We start from the raw sequence: 21,269 nt of genomic DNA, 5'->3' as shown, positions 1-21,269 counted from the left end.
GTAGCGGTGTAGACGTAGAGCGCAACTCTCTCTCTTCACCCTCCCTTTCCAAGCACAAGGGAGAAACCATGGTGGCCACAAATAATGCCAAAAAATAATGAATAACTATCTACAGTCAGTGTTTGGTTTGTCCCTTCTGGGCTACAGTAGAAACATGGCAGTTCAACATGGCGGCCGCCACAGAAGGCACCCCGTGGTGTCTGTAAAGAAAAACCAACCAACACACGAAACCCGGATTATTATTATTCCGGCTAACGCCCCTAAAACAGCCCCAATGGACGTTTCACCAATATGTAGGAAGTCAGCCATTTTTTTTTTATTTTAACGACTTTCTCCTAAGGAATTGATCGGATTGACTTCAAAGTTGGTTAGCTTGCTCTCAATTTGGTCTGCTTACTCTAAAGACAATCACGATCAAGAGTTATGTAAGTTTAGTTATGAGTTTTTTGTCTAAGGGCATGACCGTGGCATTACACCAAAATGATTACTTTCATGTACTACTCCTGGCAGACTGATCACACCCAGCGGAATTTTGTAAGAATACCCTTATGAGGGTTAATTATGACATTATGTTTTCATACCCTGCTAGCTCTTGCACCTTATGATACAATGCCTGCTTTTACAAGGTCAGCTCTTTGTCCTCCTGATTTTACCATTTTCAGATTCCAGGGATTTCTTGTTATGGCTGATCGGTGTATATATGCACGTAAATAACTGTAAATATGTGTTTATTTTATTTATTTTCTATGTTAGTCTATGAATTTAACTGAAACTTCCTAACTAAACTAAACCAAATACTTAGACTACTACAAATACTAGCAGACTAAGTAGCCTACCCCTAACACACTGGGAAAGACTCACTTCCTACAAAAAACTAGGACAGGATACCCACAAGCCCAGCTTTCCTAAAGAGAAAGGCTCAGCTGATAACACACAGGTGCAGTCAGGCTGAGAGTGTGCTAACCAGGGTGGAGGAAGGATCAGATCCTTTACTTAAGAAAAAGTACTAATAGCCCACTTAAGATACTCAGTGGGGGTACAACAGAAGCCTTTACTCTGCTGCTCACAAAAATCCTAGAGGAAACTCTGAAACCAATTTAAAAGACCCGGCTTGTTTTCTCTATCGTATGTTTACTTTTGCTATATTGCCACTGTTGCTTCAATAAAGCAAAAGTATTTTTTATAATTTAATCGATGGAATAATAGAATACTCCATTACTTAATTAATCAATACCTGCAGCCCTAGTTTACATTAATAAATTACTTAAAATTACTGCACTTGCAGTGGCATGTTGAGTGTGGCTGTCTCGGCTCTCCACCGCTGTCTCTCCCGCTGACCCTGCTCTCATACACAAAGCTCAGCGGAGCTGATCTTAATCTTGATCTTAATTTTGTATAGGATAGAAGTAGTAAACACAAACATTTGCGATGATGGTTTATGTGTTAATTAATAATTAACAGGAGAAGTAGCAAACTCTCATATCTGATTTAAATAATGACAAACAATTCTCAAAATAGTCGAAAAAAAATTTCTGTCAATTTAAGCGACTCTTGACTAATTGTGTCAGCTGTATTTGTTTAAACTGCAAAATATGCAAAAATATAATTACAAGTAACTGTCAGATAATTGTAGTGGAGTAAAAATTATAATATTTTTAGCTGAAATGTAAAGGAGTAGAAACAGAAAGTGGCAGTACTTGAGTTCTTAATTACAGTCCACTAAGGGAAGCACAGTCAAAATCAAATATCAGGCTAATTGCTTGATTTGTCATTTAAAATGTCTTTATGTCCACAGGACTCCACAAGTTAAACCAGACAAGACATGCAAAGTGTGAGGACCACCAAAACTGTGTTTGTATAAAAAAGGGCTGGAGGGCTGCTGCAGAGGAGAGGACGGCTCTCTCACTCTCCAGTCCACCTGCTGCTAAGTGACGTAGATAGAGCTCCCTCTCACACACACACACACTCACCCCTGTAACCCAGCACTTTGCTGATGCAGCAGAACAACAGCCAGTGTGTCTCTCCATCTAAACAGGGTTACTTTAGCATGCAAAGCCACAGAGTGGTGCAACATGACAGATAAGATAAGCGTCCTCCTCGCTGCTTGAAGGGCTGACATGGCTGGTGATGCACAGCGTTATAGATAGACGTTGGGGACCTGACGTCTGTGGAGTTAAGCACATGCCAGATGGAGAGCGTCAGCGCTGGGTGTTTGAAAGAGTGAGATTGTGTGTGTAAAGGAAGAGGAAGCCAGCTTTCAGTTTGAATGTTGTCTTGAAGGAATTGAAGGTGTGTGTCCTTATGTTCGAAAAAAAGAAAACACCGAAAAAGTGCCTTCTTGGTTGCTCCCATGGTAGATAAAGCATAATAAATTGCTCTCTCTGGTGCCTTTCCAGTGGAGAAAATGTGATAACGTGTCCTCTGTCGTGCCCTTCCAGTGGAGAAAACTTGATGCAGACAACGCCATATGGGCTGCATGATGACAACTTTCTGCATACTGGTGCACTTATTTTTTTGCTCCAGCCCCTCATACAGCCTGAGTCTGCCACTGCGAGAGATAATAAATAAAGATACACATCCACTCACCACACCACAGGAGCCTAGATGATCAGCTGTCACATGTCATCTTCATCAGCCCTGACTCAAAGACAACTTCCAGCTAAACCTGTGTGCGATTATTCACCAGGGTGTTTAATTAACAAGAAAATCCAACTAAGCGTGTAAATTGCTGTCATTACTGTAGTTTTTGACATGAACTAATCAGAACAAATCACTGTTCTGCTCATTTGACTAACATATGATGTTGAATATGAAGCACTTCTTAGTGCATTAATCTGCATGGTGGCAGTGACTCACCAGCAGGCTTACTTTATATTACCTGAATTGCCTTTCTGTCTGCTGGGGCACAGCTTTCTGATTTTGCACCTGAGAGGAGTGAAACAAATTAGGAGGTGTCACTCTGTTGCTGGTTCTCAGAACCAAACACAACTCTCAAGCCAGTTATGTATGTAACTTTAAAATATTTACTCAAGTATTGTACTGAAGTACCTTTTTGAGGTACTTATACTTTACTTGCATTATTTTAGATGAAGTTACAGAATATGAAGTAATTAAAATTAGCTCCTCCCTTACCAAATGGATGGTAAATGGACTACCTAGCGCCTCTCTAGTCATCCGACCACTCAAAGCTTGTTTGAATGTTTATATAATTCATCTGTTTAAATTATATTCAGTTATGCATAATTTAGGGGATGGTCACTTTTAATGACAGGTGGCTGTTACGCACCACGAACAGAATTTGCCGATTTTTTGATTAGCCAGGAGCCAACAGAGTCGAGACTGCCAGGGCCACCACACTTTGAGCTTTACTCTTTACATATTTATTTATTTATTTATTTTCTCAACCACATCTCATGGTTTTCCTCAGTACATGAAATTTGCCCTGTTGTCGTGGAATTGTCTTCACATGACTTTTACCAACTCCAACCACTGAGGAAGACCATGAAATTAAGTTGGAAAGTTCTAAAAAAAAAATGCGTCAGAAGAGTCTCAATAGACAGTGGACTGACATTTTTTTTTATTACTTCCTACTTTCCTCTTCAAAACTAGTTTTTCTTCCACAAAACACATGTTTTTCTTTCAGCAGAATCCAATCAACAGAGACGTAATAGTTGCATTACTGTGAAAATGAAGCTTCAACTGTTTTCACACCTTGGCTGTGAATTTTCACAGAAATCCTGTTGTTCTTTGCTTGTATTCAAATGAGCTCCACATTACACCACACAAAATATTACTGAGAAAATGCAGTCGATATACTTTTAGATTACTTAAAGAAATGTCTTTAATTATATTTCAATTGATGGTTTGTTCAGTGAAGGAAGAAGTACTCAGATCTTTTACTTAAGTAAAAGTAGCAATAGCACATCGTACAAGTAAAAGTCCTGCATTACAAAATGACCCATCTGAGAATTCAGATGAGAATTGATGCAGTAATGTTGTGTGATGATGCAACTAGTAAAGGTGGGTTTATTGTATTTCTTCATATACTGCTTGGTAGTTTAATCTGCTAAGTAATTAGCAACTAGCTGAGATGAAGTATACGGTTGCAGACAATGAAATTACCCAACAAGTACTTTCAAATTTGACTTCTATTTGGTTTGTTTATTTTTAAGTGTACTTTTTCTTTAGTTCAAATGTTAACAAGTTCATGGTACTTACTCAAAGAGAACTCCTGAGTATAGGATACTACTGCACATACTGACTCTAAAACCTACACCTCTTGTACCTTAAGTGCCTATTTATAATATATCACAGTGTCCATGAGGTCAATGAGGTTTTATCCAAGCACGCTAGTTTTGATGATATAGACACAGCACATTATGCAAAATAAACAAGGCTGTCCTCATAAACATAAATTGGAAAGGATCTGCTGCTAAAAAATGCTTTTACTAATTTGCCCAAATACATATGGAAAAAAAAAGTAATATTTACCAACATATAATAGACACCTTGGTTCATACTGAACATACAGTATGCAGTGCAACGTTAATTGGCAGTGTTTTTCATTTGTTTTCCTATAATATTTACTTGTAGCAAACAAGCCATAACCTTTGTGGTTGGCAAATGAAGCCAAAAAAAGAAGTAACAAAAACTGCACTTCCTCTAACGTCCACTTGAGGCTGGCTCCAGAAGTTATCAATCTCCGCAAGGCCCCACATTAAAATGCCCAACTTTAGAGCAGAAATAAACATGTTTACTGCCTAGTACAAAAAACAATCGTTCTCTAGCTAATTTCCCATTCATGAAAACACAGGGAGTGAATTTTAAGGGTTTTTTTTTTTTACATAGGATTGGTTTTGATTTTTATCAGGATAGTCTTATTTTTTCCATATTTAACTTTCCCTGGCCTTTATCAAAGTGTTGTTGTCGTCTAAACCTAATAATATGCTGTAAAACATATTTTTTAGTTGACTGGTCACATCACTGGTCTCATACTTTATTCTGCTGTGCAAATTACTGTAATGCATGACGAAAACAACTTCAACAAGTGGGAAAATATTGTTGTTGACTTGGAGGTACTTCTTTCTTGGAGAAGTGTCAACATGTGTTCACATTGCAAATACACAATGTTACCAAAGACAGATAATAATAATAATAATAATAATAATAACTTTATTTATATAGCACCTTTAATACATGCCATGTAGCTCAAAGTGATGTTAAGTGTGGCATTAAAACAAAACACAATAAATAAAAACAAACACATTAGGTGGAATATATGCATAATATACATAATAAAATAGCTGAAAAAAAGCACATTAACTAAAAGCCTGCCTGGCTTTCATGGTAGACTTTTTCCGTTTGTGGAGGGAAATATTCAGTCCTGTCACGTTTTCTTCGTATTTTCATTTAGGTTACAATCGTATTTGTCTCAACTTTGTGAATTATAACCTAACCTAACCAACCAGTGTGTGTGTGAGCAGGCACTGAGGTCTGAGTGCTTGTTATGCAGCAGTCTGGTTTTGGCTGCACACAATTTAAAAGTAAACAGTGTGCAAACACACACAGTAATGGCATGGCAGTGTTCAAATTAGAGGCTACAGATGGAACATACTGTATCTTTCCCACTGCCTTCACTGGGCTGCAGCCATTCAGTCAGCTGAAGGGGAAAACTTTTATACAGAGTAAAAAATAGCTTTGGATGATCATCCATTCATCTTGAGCTCAATACAGGCCGCTTCACTGGCATTCTTGATATAGCCACATTTAAGTTATAATTTTTGTATTTGTCATAAGACGTCTATTTTTAGAACAATGTCAGAGAAGGAAACTCCCAGATCTTTGTGCTTTTCCATCAACAGTTGTTTGTGCTGTGCACAGGAATTGCTTTCACTGCTTAATACTTTGCTATATGGTTGGCTGTGCAGGTGCAGTTAAAACCTCAACAGTAGTGATATGTGAATAGAATTAGATTCATGTTTGTGGTGCAGTTTACTAAAAATCTGCAGAATAATGAGGCTTGTGGACTACTGTATTTGAAATGAGTAAATTATACGTAGAGCTGATATATTTAATCAGTCAATTAGCTGATCGACAGAATATTAAGCTGCAACTATTAGATTATGAATTGGTTGCTGTCATTGTTTTAAAATGTAAAAATGCCAAAAGTTCACTGATTCTAGCTTCTCAGATCTAATAAATATTTGCTGGTCTTCTGCTTTGGAAAACTTTATTTAGTTTGCTATCAGTTCATTTGGGGTTTGGACTTTCAAATAAAACAACTAATTTGAATGTATCAGTTTAGGCTTTGAGAAATTGTTTTGTGTATGTTTCACTGTTTTATAACATCTTATTTTCCAAATGATTAACTGTGTGAAGGTGCTCTACCAGTGGAGAAAACATGATGCAGTGCCATATAGGCTGCCCTACATACTAGTCAAATCAAGTTGGACTTTATTTATACAGACCAAAGGGACAAATCTCAATTTGCCTCAGGAGGCCTAGAACACCCTGTTATTTCTTTCAGACGTGCCCCACATTTAGGGACAGGCTCGTGCATTCATATCTTCCAGACGATAAAAAAGGCACTTGGTTGACCAAACCGGTACTCTTAAATGTATGCATTGCCCTCACTGTGATAATGTCTTGGAAATTAAATACTGGATTTTGCTGATGTCAGCACAAGCAGAACTTGTAAACACTGCGATTCCATTAGTGGTAACACCACTTTTGTATTTATTTTATTTACCATCTGCCTTGTCTGTGTGGGAGGGTTTTTCTACATAGGCCACACTAAAAGACATCTGAGGGATCACCTTGCTGATCATAAATATGCCATTAGAATTAGGGATCACGAATCATGAATTTCACAATGCTATGATTTTGATAATTTTATGCGGCTAGGGATCATTGAACACGTCAAACCTTTGATCAGGGAAGGAGACAGGATGTAGAATCTTAAAGGACCAGTGTGTCGGATTCAGTGGTATCTAGCGCCGAATTTGCAGATTGCAACCAACTTGCCTCACCCTCCAGTTTCAAGTGTGTAGGAAAAACAGCAGAGGCCTCGACACTCTTGAAAAATGCTAAAGGACCTATCCACAGCCAGTGCTTGGTTTGTCCATTTTGGGTTACTGTAGAAACATGGCAGTTGAACATGGCGGTGTCTGTAGAAGAGGACCTGCTCATTCTAACAAAAATACAACATTTCTTATATTCAGGTGATTATACAATAATGAAAACATACCTATGAATATTATATTCCATTTATATTCCAATAGATCCTCCTAAATGGTACACACTGGACCTTTAACCAAAGGTAAACTTTCTGGATCCACTGACTGGATTCAAGAATCCTGGTCTCAATGAAGATATAGACTTAACGTTTTTTATAGGGGGTTATATATATATGTTATCTCTTATTTGTTTTACCTGTTGGGGTATTATCTGGGTCAAGTGACCAACTACCATTGGCTGTTGCTTCTATATACAGGTGAGGCCACACCTGTGTTGTTTGTTTGTTTGTTTGTTTAGGCTATACCCTGACAAAGACCTACACTGATCGCAACATTTAAAAAAAATAATGTATCCATTACAATAAAGGCGTATTAACATCATCATCGTCAACACATGGAAAATATTACTTCTAGGCTGGCACGTAGCTACAATCTTTACTTATCTTTGTTAATGAGCTAAACACCCTGTCAATAGACGATCTTTGTTTCGCAGCAGCAGTTGGCGGGCGCATGCGCGGCCGCAACCTCCGCTCCCCCCTGCGCTGAGCGCTGACAGCAGGCTGGCCGGAGACCGCTGCTGCTGCTGCCGCTGTTGTTGTTGCCTCTTCCGTCGCCGCCGGCTTCCACTCCACGTTGTGAGCTGCTGTCCGGATACAAACTGATATCAGAACGGGACTTAATTTCTGTTACAGGAAACATAAAACAACATCAACAAAGTATTTTTTGGACACGCTGACCGCCGAGCTTTCTCCCCTTCCGTCCTGCTCCCGGAGATGAACGGGCTGTCGGTGAAGGTAAGTGTCCGCTTTTTGTGACAGTTTTCGCTGCGGAGGAAGAGAGGGATGAACGGGCGGCTGCTGCCGCTTTTGCTGTCCCGCACGGCTCGGTTAACTTCAGCCTTCCTTCAGCTCAGTATCAGGACTGCCTGTGTGTTAATGTGTGAATGTAGATACTCAAGAGTCTTCCTTTGTTAACGGGGTGACAAGAATAAGGGCAAGTTTTCCTCTGGTCGTCCGTTAACCCCCCCCCCCCCCCCGGAGCCACGGAGCACACTGACCGTCCTAAACGTGGCTTTATAACTTTGAAGGGGGGAAATGACTTTCATCGTTTTTTGGTGGAGACAATAGCTACTGTTGCAAGAAGCCCAGGTACCTGTTACTGAAATTAAGTTCCCATTGTCTTCAGTTGAAGTTGTCGCTAAGGACAAAACAGCGTCCATATTTGTAGTAAGTAGGCCCCCAGAGCGCTGATGCACCTGCACACTGAATGATTTATCAGATAGCTTGTAGCTTTCCACTTAACATAATCAATAGTTTACAGCTCAACCTCCCAACGCTGGCCACAGTTGAGATTTCCAGTTTGGTCAACTTGGCCAAATAACTTGATATTGATACATATCAGTGTAGTTTGATGGTATTATGGTATGGACATTTACACGCCAGAAATGTGTGAAAGAAAAAAATCACAAGATACTATTGTCAATATCATTTACTGTTTGTTTGATCAGCTTAACATTCAGTGTGACTGAAGTGATTTGAAGCAGGGTTCAAATGTGTTTTATATTAGTTAATATGCACATGCCCATAGACATCCCCTTTGCAATTATTGTAATTGTAAAATGTTTAGTCACCTTTTGAATGTAATTTTGCACAGAGGGGACTGTGGCTTTTGTCCCCATCTCTCCCATTGTATTCATACTAAGAAGGGATCTTTTCACAGCTAATGTGGACACTGAAGGAATGACTACAGCGACCAACTTAATGTACACATGGACATGGGAGTATATAAAATGGACATGGGAGTATATAACATTTCTTCTTTAAGACCAGGAGCAATAATGCTATTGAGTGATTTACAAAAAACAAGAAATGATATTGCTGTATCACCCAGCGATAACAAATTCTGACCAATTGATAGACCTACTAAAACCAGCAGATGATGAATAAACACTGTTTACATGGACAATTCAGGATGAAATGAGAAACTGGGGGTAGTGAGAGGTTAAACCTTGGTAGCAGCTTGACCTGCGGAGATCTAGATTATTTCTGGGCATTGAACCTAAATCCTTCTGTAGCTGTGACTATAGCAAGAATCAAAAACTGTCAAGTACCAAAATCCAAGTTTCTAATTAGGGCTGTATGAGAACTATTGCAGTTATTTTTAATAGATGTTGTAATTGCGATATGATTACTGGGAATGGTCATTTCTGCTTTAAAAATGTAATGTTTATAGAGAAAAACTATTAGAATCATGATGATGTAAAATGTTGGGGGGTCTGTACCATACAGACATGAGAAGATTTGTTGGTCAGAGCATCTTTACAGAATTACAGTACTTCATTATAAGGCTGTTTTGTCACACATTTTACCTTTTTATCAAACAAATTTTGATATTCACTTGACAATTTTGCAATTTCAATAATATTTTTTCATTGTGCAGCCCTACTTCTAATGTTGTTTGTTGTAGACTGTGTTTGGTTGAGCCAAAGTTCATGTGTGGCTGCTTATGTTCAGAGGAGGGTTTTATAGGTATAATTTCTGTAGGTATTATGTTCATATTCCTCAAAGTAAGGAAACAGGAAAGCAAACACATTTTGGAATTGTTACTGACACTCAGGTATCATATTGGTAGCCTGATAGTCAGTCTTAATTCATTAATCTATAGTCAGTGATTGTACCTGCAGTTCTGTTTTCAGACACAGAACCTGTGAACTGTAAGTGTTGAGAGCTGCTGTTTCTGTGAATCCAACAGCTTGTACAGCTACGTCAGTCTCATCCACACTTTCCTGTTGCTGCTGTTCATTTTTCAGAGATGTGTGAAGTGAGTAAGAGGTCTGGAACTACTTTATCAGCCCTAGTATCAATTGATACCGAGCCCTATTCACCATGCCAAAAGGACATTTCTGTGTCGCCTATCTTAGTCAAATTGTTGCAAACCAACTGCAGTTGGAGTTAAATGAGGATCTGGCAATGTAATGTGGCACTTACAGTGGCTCTCCTGTTCAAGTTTTACAGCTTCAGGTTTCAGGCCCGGTGTGCTCGGTAAGCAGAGTGAGCACTGGCCGGAGCAGGTGGCTCTTCTGAGCCGGAGGAATGTAAATAGAAACGGTAACTCGAGCCTAATGTTCATCCGCAGCCACCTCAGGACCATCTGCAGCTAAAAGTGTTGACGAGGATGCAACGCTGCTCTTGTAAATTAAGCTCAAGTGTGTGTGTGACATTTTGTTTTCAATTATACTTGTCCTGCACTGTGTGTAAGGCATACATAAATGTTTTCCTAACAGTAAATCCTCAGTATGGACTGACTGTCAGAGATCTGACCAGTGTGTTCAAGCCAAAAGTCACTACAACAGAGCTCCCAGCAGCCTTTTAGCCAGGACAATTTGGAAAATGTGGCACTCTGATTATCAATAGCCTACCAGGTTCTTTGTTTTCTTACTCAAAATACAGACCATAGGGTAAGAAAGACTAAGATGTAGTGAGCAAAGATGGACGATTTAATATTCCATAGCTCTGACTTCCAAATCTACCTGACATCGCTATTGTTAACACCACAAAATCAAACAGTTCTGACTCTTCAGATGTTCTTTTTTTTTTCTTCTAGTAAACTTGATCAAAAAACTTAACAAACATACTTTGGCTTGAATTGAGCATAAAGCCTATCATTGTTTTGCATAATAATTCAAAATAAGTTGTTATTATTATAATTTACCAGGCGTCAATTGACAGAAAACAACTCAATGGCTAATGTGATGATTGATTAATCATTCGACGACATTGGTCGACAGATGTTTGCCAGCTGTGAGAGGTGGAAACAAATGACAGGTGGACAATGAAAACTTAATTTCATCAGCATATGATTTATATGTGGCATGTGGTATAGAACGAGACACAGTATCAGTTTGCATTCCTCTCCAGTATTGATTAGGCTATTACATTTAGATATACGGTCATTTTTCAATGTAGACTTACATCGGCTTCATCGTTATAACTCTAGGTTGATGAAATACACCTGAAAACAGGCCAATGTTTTTGGAGGAGGGCCAGGTTTTTGCCCACAGGCTGCTATTTTCCAACCTTAGAGTTTATTGATCAAAATAAAATATAATGTGATGATAAATGAATATGTTCAATTACTTGTTAATTTGTCACTTGTCATATATTGAGTCAAATACTTGAGAGACATTCATGGTCTGATAAATCCTACTGACTGAGGCTGACACTTTGTTTTGTACTGACATATCTTGACAACTGTTGAATTGATTACCAAGAGACTTGGTACTAGGCTTCAGCTGCAACGTCAGAAAATTGATTGGTATTATAATTGGCAATTTTGATTATTGATGTTTGAGTCATTTTTAAAAAGAAATAATGAATATCTATTTGATCTGGTTCCAGCGTCCCAAATGTGGATATTTTGTGGTTTCCTTTTATGTAAAAACCCTTTTGGATTATTGTCATACGAAAAATACCTTTGAAGACCTGGATTGTGGTGGAAACGAAGGGAATAAAGTGTGTCAGGTGATCGGCTCTTCTGAATGGCGTGTATAGAGATCGCCAGTCAAACTAATGGGAGTGAACATCAGCCGATAACGATCAGAGGGTGATCAGTTGGACCACCCTTAGTGGAAACTATGACGAACATTCTTTACACAAAAATGATTAATCGAGAAAATATTTGACAGATTAAACGATAATGAAAATAACAAATAGTAGCATCTCAACTACAGACAAGTCGCCAGAGGATTAGCTGTACTTCATGTTTAGTGGTAATTAGGGAACATGATAAACATCATACCTGCTTAACATCACAATGTCGTGAACATTATCATAATGAGCATGTTAGCATGCTGAGTGTGACTGTGTCTAAGTGCAGCCTCACAGAGCTGCTAGCCTGGCTGTAGGCTCAGCCTACATTAACACTCCAAGCCTTACCACTCAATCCTGATTTATTGCTCAGATCAGACTTTTTTGGTTTTGTTTGGCTGTTCACATTATTTTTAAAATGTGGCCCATATCCGATTTCAGTGTGAACAGGTCATGTCCTGAAGTGACCTGCATGACCAATGTAGATCTAACGTGATATAAAAGTCACATGAAAACTGCCTGTTCACACTGATGTCGCAGTGCACAAAATCAGACCATATCTGATTTGGACCACGTATGAAAGTGGCCCAAATCAGAATTGAAAAGCTCCAATTCTATGTGATTTGTGCTGTTCACAAGAAAAGAAAAGAACCAGTCACATATGAGCAAAAAGGCCACTTGTGACTGCAGTGTGGATGTTCCCAAAATAAAATATTGTTCTACAAAACTGAGGATGTTATTTTACAGGTAGAAAGCTTTCATGCTGCCTGTAACGTATCAACAAAATCTAATAATTCTGTCTGCTTCATGTTGTGTTTTGTTAGTGAGGCTGTACAGTTTCACACCCTCATTTTCCAACATGTCCGCTGTGATGAGCTGCTCTGGACCACCATCACATAGTTTTTTAAATATAAAATAAACTGTAGGCTGCTGTGGATCACTTCTGGCTCTGCAGTACATGCAGTGATGGCTGTAATGCCATCCTTTTGATTCGCCCTCTCAGCAGTATCACACAGCGTATTCATGGCAGAGCTATCTCCACTAAGTGAATATCTCAGGGTGTTTGATATTCCATGTTGATACTCTTCAATTTTTATGATACAAAACATGTATTCTGAGTTTCTCCATATATTTCTTTTATTATTTTCAGCATGGAGAGCCTCTGAGAACACATTTACAGTAGAGGATCATGGGAAATCTCTCCATGGTAACTGATGAAATTCTTTGATGTTGTTTAATGCATACTGACCTGCTGCACCTAATTTGCTACATGGCCACATGTATGTGGACACCCAAACATTGCAGTCATACATGGTCATTCCAAAACCAAAAATCCATGGGCATTAATCTGCAGCCATAACAGCCTCCACTTTTCTGTTTTTTGGTGTTTTCAACCAGATGTTGAACCTGGCTGCAGAGATTGGCTCCCACTCAGCTACAAGAGCATTAGAGAGGTCCAACACTTTTGTTTTCTATTTCTGTTCCATACAACTGCACAGTATCGACCCCACATAACATTGCACCCACATTAATTATGAATTGATAATATTTAGTGATACCTACTTCAGCATATTGTTTACTCATCCCTCTGCGAAGACTGAGCATCAAACTCTAGTTCCCTCTCATGTGTTGGCTCAACTGCAGTAGCTGCATCTTGTCAGTGTAACTGAACGGGTCTGTTGAGGTAAAGCAGTGAAACCTGAGCAGAGAGGTTCCTGCTGCCATCAGCTCCATCTTCTCTTATTTCAGCTCATCCTTCCCCCTTATTTCACCCACCCAAAGAGCCTAGAGAGCTCAACTCATCCTGCGCTATAAACCTCAGAATGTAGCCTCCTTTTAGAGCCCTGATGAAGACAGAAGAGAAGGAATTCAATCTGAACCATCTCTCTGACTTTGCCCGGCTGAAATAAATACCTCATCATTCGGGACACAGTGTTTTTTACGAGAGTCCCTGAGGATGTTTCTTCTCCTGAGCCGTTTGATCTGCTCTGAAAACAGAAACCCTGCAGCACTCTGGATGTTTGAATTGTGGTAGCTGCCAGTCGCCTGCTTCTGCCAGCCCTGGGACTCATTTACCAAACCCCCTCATGGACTGCCATCACGGAGCCATCAGCTCACATGTTACATTTATCTTATAAGACGTGTTTAGGGATCATTCATGTCCAGGCTGTTTCTATTTAAGCTTTCCCTATGTACTACTTACTATTTTCTAGTTGTCATTTCCTAATAATAGAAATATCTCTTTTTGATGTTTCATAAATCAGACGAGCTAATTATTTACTGAATTAATTAGCAGACTGAGAAACCACAGAAAGGTAACAAATGCTGCATGAATCAAAAAACTGTGAATGTGGTGAGGATGTGGATGTGGTTCTGGATGCGGTTCTGTTCAAAGTCCTCTTCCCAATCTCTCCCAATACCTAGTCCAAAACCTTAATTCAAGGCCAATGCCAAACCAGTGTTAATCTTACCTGTGCTCCTTTTTCTGCAGATTTATAATCTGTATACCTCACCCTATGAAATCATTGTTACGCAAAGCAAAACAAGGCTAGGGATGGCTGAGCTAGTGATAATTGTCTGTGACTTAGTTACTACGAGTGACCTCTTTCACATTACACATTACACATTGATTTGTAATATAGATATAGTCAGCAAGAGCAATGGATGAACCAGTCACAGTTTCTGCACTCCTAATGCTCTGTGTTAATAATAAATGAAGAGTCCATTCATTTGCAGCCCAGGTCTGTGCTGACCTTGCACCCGCGCTATGATATCGTTTTAGTATTTTGTAGTTTTGTGTGCCACTTCCTGATCAGTTAATGAGTTGAGGATCAAGTCAGTCTAGTCATGAAGAAGTTCAGATGTGTTTACTGTTCAGTGCAAAAAAGTTCAGAGTCGAATAAAACATCCAAAGCAATTATCATCATATTCACGAAAACATTGCTGCAGTAGGCACTGAATAGACAAAATAGCAGACGAAGCTGGAGCTTCTCAGCTATCTCCTACTGAACTGGAGCAAGAGAAGTAACAGCTAAACACCTGCTGAGCATCTGCAGGAAGGAACGGCACACGCTGTAATTTTAAACATCCTTGATTGTGACATAAAAAGAGGAATATTTTATTTTCTGTAACCTTATTCTGGTTTTTAGTTTGAGGTTTCAGTCTTGCCCAGAATCAGTACATCTCATTTTAAATCTGGGAGCTCAGTTCAGGAACAGCTCGGTGTGTTTCTCCTGCAGGCTGTTTTTTCCTGAGCCTTGTTCATTCCTTGTCATGCCGCACGAACAGGCCCACCTGGTTGTTGTCAGCCCAGAAGTGAATCCCCGCTCAAGGCGCCGTCACTCCCCTTAAGATCGCCCCTTGCATATCTTTAAGTGCTGCTCGGCTCGTGGAGGACGACACTGCTTTTTTGAGGCTCTCTGAAAAAGACCCACAGAGAAGCATAGCTCTTTGCCAGCAATTTCACAGGGACTGAAATATTCACGCAGGCTTTTTCTTCTCTGGCGGCATGAAAGGACAGTCTTCACATCCTCCTCTATGCTGGCACATTCAGCCAGCTCCCCCAGGTGAAGGACAGAGCTTGTACACAAGTCTCACAAGTCTGGATAAGCATAAAAAATTAATTTCAGGGTTAGACTGATATATGGCGTCAAATTTGGCCTTTTATTCCGTATCATGTAGTCTGCTGCCAACACTCCCTCAACATAACTACGTGAAGACAGAAGAAACCTGCTGTGAAATTTCTTCTATGTACCTTTTTCTCATTATTGTCAGTTATTTACTGATTTGAAAGAGGGAAATGTATCAGAGTTTCCCTTGCTGTTGAATAGATTGTGGGATCAAAATGGATTAAAGAGCAGGAAACTGAAAGAAAATGTCACTTGTCTGAGCAGAAATATATTTTAGTTTGTCCACCTCTAGACACTGTAAAATGTCCCACTCATTGTATGTGTGTATGTATATTAAAAAGAAAATTTGCCAGTATATTGTTCGAAACACAAATATTGATTTGGCCTCTGCCTCACAGATTGCGTGCTGGTCAGGCTACTGTAATATGGTAATATTGATATATATGGCAGTGTAGTACATCTTTTTTGGAAAATGAGAAACTGTTTATACATAAAATAACTACGAATGTTTGTTTTGTTGAATACCTGATCAATGCTACTTGAGGCAACCATCCTCTACATCCAATATTCCCATAAAGTAGATATGCTTATTGATTGGCAACTTTGTCCACCATGGTCTAATACATCTAGAGACATTAAAGGGAGTGCTGCCTCAGTATAAACAGCATATAAATGTGTTAGGGTATGTGTCTGCAACATCTCCAACCCTAGTTTTAAAGCACTCTAATGGTGTTTTTAGTCTAAAAATACAAATACTGTCTACTGTCATGCTTTAATGGCTTTGATTCCAGGTTTTTTACTACATATTACATGAGTATAAACCCTGAGTGGATTCTCACATCCTGTGCTGTTGCAAAGAGGATTTGACTCAGGCTTCTGTTATACAGGCTTGTTGAAAGTCACACCATCAAAATAACTTGTTGCAGAAACACCAAAACCAAATCTTTAAATCCATGTTAAGTCTGGAGAAAAATAAATGTTTTGGGGGAAAAAAAGATGTAAAGAAGTCAACTCTGAAGACACCCGGGCAGTTTTGAGTGTGCTGCAGGCCTGGTGGCAAGGATGTGTGGTGATCCGGCTGGTTGAAGGATCTCTCTTGTTTTACACTTTGTAGCAGGAGCTGTGAAGCAGTACGTGAGCTGTGAATGCAATGAGGTGGAGTCTAGCAAGAAAGCTGTGCATCCAGAGCTGCACTAATGAAAGCCATTAGTGGACTGTGCTGCTTCAGATGAGACTCTCCTGCAGCTTCACCTGAGCTCAGTGGAGTCTGGGAATTGCATCATGACCCACAAAAGCTGCCAGGGCTCAGCTGAGGAGATAAAAGCTAAACTTTCTTTGTGTCTCATGTCGCATTTAGGTTCTGATTCTGAGGGGGGTTTTGCTCAGGCTGTGTTTTGGGCTGTTGTGGTGGCTCTACTCGCTGATACACACAAAGCGGAGTCTGCAAATGCTCTTTACATGTGAAAACACACTAGCTTTTTTAGGTCATCTTTGTAAAGATCTCAATACTGACCGCCTAAACAATAGAAAAACGGTTTGATTTTTTTTCCTTATCTTCTTTTAGTTGTCAACTAAATTATGTATTTAACAAAATAATAAGCCCCATCTCACAGTCTTCCTCTGCAGTAAGATGCAATTGACAGCTCTGACGGCTAGTAAGTGGACTTTTGAGCTTATGATAATGCGTCAAGTTCCAATAGTGAAGAATGAACTTCCACGCTCAAAACAATAAAGTCTACTACAGCCATCATCATAAGGAGTGGGACAGACAGCCCAGTGACTACTGAGTCTGAACAGGCTGAACTGCTGTTCTGCTTCTATTTATACTTAAGCGGACCACAATTAGTTGTTTTTCTGTGTCTGAACAAAGACAAAGTGGGTGATGATGCTACCTATTAACTAACTAAATCACAAGGACTGTAAAACCATCTGGATGTGGCCCCAAAGAGTAACTTCACACTAGACCGTTATAAGTCTTTCCTCCTTCCAAAATATGGTGTGGAATTACTTTTTAAAGACACAATGAAATGCCATCTTTTCTTCCTTTTAATATGATCTGATTGCTGCTGAAACAGGTTGTTGGGGAGTGAGAGAAGATCCGATCTGCTGCCAATTTGTCTAGATGGTGACGTGCTGAAAGCTGTATGGGAATGCACTGGTAGAATGTCTGTGCATAATATAGTTAATACCATCAGTTAAGAAGAAAAAAGCAGTTTGTTTCAGTATGAGGGGTTTATGGGTGGAGCTGAGTAAAGGCTAAAACTCCCAGCGATCACTTATAAAACAAAATTAGTAGCTTTAATGTGTAGCTTCTGTTCAGGTAGAGAGGTAGTTGACTTGTGATGCATGAAGCTGCCTGGATTGTGTTTTGTATCTCCATTGTATGTCAACTGAGAGGATTTGTGGCGCAACCTTTTGATACAAGAAAGCTGCTGAGGTTGTTGGACCGTGGCTTTACTGGAAAAATTCATCTTTGTTTATATGGTTTTGGATGCATGCCTTTGGCATCTCACACCGACTTTTCTCAAATTCATAAAAGGGAACAGCACTGTTGTCACAAAAAATAATATCTATGCAATTTCATACTTCATACAAAAAGGAATTTGTAAAATTGTGCGCATCAGATTTACTTCAACCAAAAACAGTTGAAAGGTTTTGGCACAACACATAAAACCAAGGGAAGATGCTCTATTAGTTATGTATTTTGATGCCAAACCCTTGCAAATGTCAAAAAGTATAGTCAGTATCAAAATTTTTTCCTTAGAGAGAATTAATATTTTAAAAATAGTCGACATTCAATCATCCATATTTTAGAATGTAAAGTCAGAATCAGCTTGTCAAACCACAGTGTAGGTTGCTGGTTCATCCCCCTGCCTGCCTCTGGGAGCCTGACTGCTCCAAACTTTGAGAGTGGATTTAGAAGTGCTGCTCACAGCTTTATTTGATACCTCAGGTGTTGTGGCAGCAGGTCTGCTGAAGTACGGTGAGGTGAAAAGTCTCACCGCTGTGAAAATTCTCCCTCCCAGGCTGTGGATTGTATGATGTGAATGGATGTAGTGAATTGGCCTCAGCCCATGAAGGCTGCCTGGACTGATGCCCAATAATACGCTGCCGGATATTATAATTAGCTTCTTACACTGGGACTTTATTCAGAGTTCTCACAGGGCTCCCAGGCAAGTCTGGGAGAGAGATTTCATTCTGTCCACGTATCCAAATATGTCTGACTGCACTAAAAAAAGATGGGAATCCTATGGAAGAAATGTTTAACCATTAAGATCAGACTACAAAAAACTTTTATGAACCAGTAGCAGTGATGGCAACGTAGCTATTTAGTCAGTCTCCAAAAATGCGTGTTTTGTCAGATCACTACCAACTGGTTATTGATTTTCTGATCATTGATCATAGACATATCAATTAATTTCTGTCTTTGAAACATTTTTGAAATAGAGTCATGCGTGATTTTATTCTTCAATATTAAACCCTGAGAAAACACTTTCACTTGCTTTGTCAAAATCCATAGATGTAAATAAAAAACCGACAAAATAAATAGATTTTTCTTTTATTTCTGCCTTTCTAGCCATGTTATGCTATTTTAAAGCCGAGAAAACCTGATAAAAACTAACAGTAAAAACTAGTACTGTTTAACAAATGTCAAGTTGTTACTGTAAATAATAGCAACTAATCAGTGAGAGCCTCTAAAAGAACACCCTGTAATGCTGTGCCATTTCCCCAAATGTAAAATCCTCCAGCAACATAGAGAGGTAGACGTCTGATGGGAGGAAGCAGAGGTTTCTTTCCAGGTTTACTGAGCTTTGAGCGGTCAGCCGTGCATGGCCACATGATGTCTCCATTACCTGGCTGAGACACAGACAGACAGACAGACACACACACACACCCCCCCCACCTGCTGTTTGTACACACCACAGGTGACTCGCTTCATGTGTCGCTCTGTTCGGATTGGTTGTGGGCAGTGCGAGGAGCTCAGATTGCATCCAGGATGTGAGCCGCAGCTACACATACTAAATTCTCCTGACTGCCTTGTTTGTTGTTGTTTAATGAGTCGACAGTGGAGATGTCCTGACTGTCGCTATCAGAGGCTTATTGTAATCGCCTGTATTTGCTGTATTACAGCCAGTTCAGCTCCTTGTTGCAGCCAGCTGCGTCTTGACGCTGCTTATAATGCATTACGAGCAGCTGGCAGCTAATGGCATATTGAAAATTCAGATGAATGTTTATGGAGCACAAAACTTGTTTCTCTGGTCACTCAGCTCTGAATGGAAATGAATGGACTTCTGGTTGATGTTGTTGATACTGTTTTTTACAGATAGCAAATCACAATAAATGGATAAATATCACTGTACTAAACACTTAATAATCTCCTTGGAAGTTCCCTGGAAAGTAAATTGGCACCAATGACAGCCATAGTGTTTAATTTATATACTTACAGTGAAGTAATTCCAGTTATTCGCTGAACTGGTGTAAGGTGTATTTGGAAAGAATAACCTCACAAACACACTAGTGTGGTCCTTTACAACAGGGTCTTTGGATTGATTGACAGAGACCCTCTTATTGTCAGCAAACATCCACAGTAAAAACGATCATTTCCTCCAGCAATTCATGCTGACACACATTTGTAAACAGAAACACACCCACATGCAAAAATTGTAAACTTAATCTGCTGTATATAAAACTTTTCAGGGCAGAGCCAAAAGTGCTTTACAAACAGTATAAGGATAATAAAGAAGATAGTACAGCAAGCAATAAAAATGCAAGGCAAGCTTCTTTCTGTGGACTAGAATAATAAAGCAGGTCTGAAGCAGGGAGCAGCTCTCCCAGCTCTCTGTTCTTTCTCATAATTTCCTGGCAGAAATGCTCCTTTGAGTCTTCGTCGATACAAAGATGGTTTTATCTGGAAGATGCAGCGACTGGCAGTTACATTTCTACTTTATGACAATATCCTGACATTCACAATTTGGTTCAGTACTCTTACATTTCCTCACAGAGAAACTTCTCAAATTGTCTTCTTCTCAAAAGTTTTGATATTTGTCCTTTTATTCACTGGCTGCCTAGTTTATTTACCATTAAACCTCACTGCAGAATGTGAGTGTGTCTGGAAGGTCACTGGTTCAAATCCCCACACCTCCTGAGTGGAGAAAGTGATTGGAAATCTAATCTGACTGAGTTGATATTTTGTTTACTTCATTCAGTCTGACACCATGTGAAACCTTTTCTATTCGGGAAGTGGTCTGCCATGATCCAGGACCACAAACAACTTATTACTGTCCTGAATAGTTATATTGCAGAACTTTCAATCACTGATATGCTCATGCAATTTGTTCAGGGAGAAACTAATGAAATAAAAGAACTAGGAAGGTGGGAAGTCTTTCAACTTTAAGGTTTGAAAAACACTTTGGGAGGTGAGGAAGAAATCCTGCACCAACTTTGATTAAACATGGTTTGTACTGACATGAATGGAAGAGACCCTCAAACCTGCATTAGATATAAACAGTCTGATACTGTGTGGCCACTTGAGGTCAGCGCAACACAATGACTTATGTTATAAAGTTTATTCGGCAAATACGTTGCCTATTTGCACATTTAACAGACACAATCTGATCATTCATTTCAAGTCATGTTTTGTATACCTGATGAATGTAAGTTCACTTTCTTTTAGCTCAGTTTAATGCTGGGCAGGTGGTGTACAGTGGGTTTTTATGGAGCTAGTTTGGAAAACAGGTTGAGAGTCGTGAGAGTGAACTAAAAAACAGTTAAGTGAAAGATGTTGAAAGGCTTTGTAGAGGAAAACTGCAGAGATGTTG

The 21,269-nt window shown here is 39.4% G+C and overlaps 1 protein-coding gene across 2 annotated transcripts in view; it reads left to right on the top strand.

Annotated features, from left to right (window-relative positions):
- Positions 1 to 7,752: 7,752 nt before the first annotated feature.
- The window catches only part of LOC127376568 (spermatid perinuclear RNA-binding protein-like), a 71,810-nt gene continuing 58,293 nt past the window's right edge, over positions 7,753 to 21,269 (top strand). For both annotated transcript variants that reach the window (XM_051423564.1, XM_051423565.1), the window contains exon 1: positions 7,753 to 8,029. The gene's annotated coding sequence lies outside the window, so the exon portion shown is untranslated. The remainder of the gene's footprint in view (positions 8,030 to 21,269) is intronic.

This window comes from Dicentrarchus labrax, unplaced genomic scaffold, assembly GCF_905237075.1.
Source record: "Dicentrarchus labrax unplaced genomic scaffold, dlabrax2021, whole genome shotgun sequence".
Lineage (NCBI taxonomy): Eukaryota > Metazoa > Chordata > Actinopteri > Moronidae > Dicentrarchus > Dicentrarchus labrax.
Note: the sequence above shows the minus strand (reverse complement) of the source record. Positions and strands in the feature narration are given on the sequence as shown.